This window comes from Empidonax traillii, unplaced genomic scaffold, assembly GCF_003031625.1.
Source record: "Empidonax traillii isolate 1590-97213 ecotype Southwest subspecies unplaced genomic scaffold, ASM303162v1 scaffold1602:size438507, whole genome shotgun sequence".
NCBI lineage: Eukaryota > Metazoa > Chordata > Aves > Passeriformes > Tyrannidae > Empidonax > Empidonax traillii.
In genome coordinates this window covers 372592-373755 of record NW_020956795.1, presented here as the reverse complement: position 1 = coordinate 373755, position 1164 = coordinate 372592, and positions in this window count along the sequence as shown.

The following is a 1164-nucleotide window of genomic DNA, read 5'->3' as shown; positions in this document are numbered from 1 at the left end:
GCTCTGGGACCAGGGACAGGAGCCAGGGAAGGGCTGGAGCTGTGCCAGGGGGGTTGGGATGGATCTCAGGGAAAGGTTCTTCCCCCAGAGGGTGGTGGGCACTGCCCAGGCTCCCCAGGGCAGTGGGCACGGCCCCAAGGCTGCCAGAGCTCCAGGAGCGTTTGGACAACGCTCTGAGGGACAGGGGGGATTGTTGGGGTGTCCTGGGCAGGGACAGGGGTTGGGCTGGATGATTCCTGTGGGACTCTTCCAGCTCGAGATATTCCAGAATTCCATGAATTACTCTGTTCCTTCTCAGGGCAGCAGTTATCAGCTGTTTCTTGTTGTTGTAAATAACATACAAGGGAGCTTTAAAGAGAGACTTGATTATTATGTGAGGCCAAGCTCCATGATTGATAACCAGGGAGTCTGTGATTAATAACCAGAGAATCAATCCATGATTAATAACGAGGGAATTGCAGCTCACTGCATTGCTGCAGTAGGATCAGAATGGTTGTGCCGAGCAGGGTGACAGTGAGACGCTGGCACTGGGTCACCAGAGCACTGGTGAAGATGGACAGTGTGACCCTCAAGGAACACCCTGGGGCCCCTGGCATCAGCCCCTCCTCAGGCACAGGCAGGCACATGGGGATAATGTGGGGCAGGGACTGGGAATGGGGGGCCATGGACCCTGCCCAAGAATGTGGAGCAGCCCCACACTGAGCTACAAACCCTGTCGGGGGGGGACACCGGAGTCCCACACCCTCCATGGGGGGGCAGAGCCAGCCCCTCAGGACCCAAGAGGCCCCACAAGGGCCTGAGGAACACCCTTAAGGGCTGAACAACCTTCTATAGAGACCTTGAGACCTCTCCAGAGACCCAAGAACCCCCTTGAGGACCTAGGGACGCCCAAGACAACCCTCCCAAAGGGCCCAAAGACCCCTCCGGGGACCAAGAGAACCTCCGTAAGGACCCATAGAGCCCCTCAGGGACCTGATGAGCCCCTCCCAGAGACCCAGGGAGCCCCCCCCTCGGGCCCCCGACCGTGACGTCATCGCCGCGCCCGTGACGTCACCGTCCCGCCGTTGCCATGGCAGCGCGCGCGGCCGGCGGGCGGGGCGCGCTCCCGTCGTGCCCCGCGCGGGGGCGGGAGCGGCCGCCATGTTGCGGAGCGGCGGGCGCTGA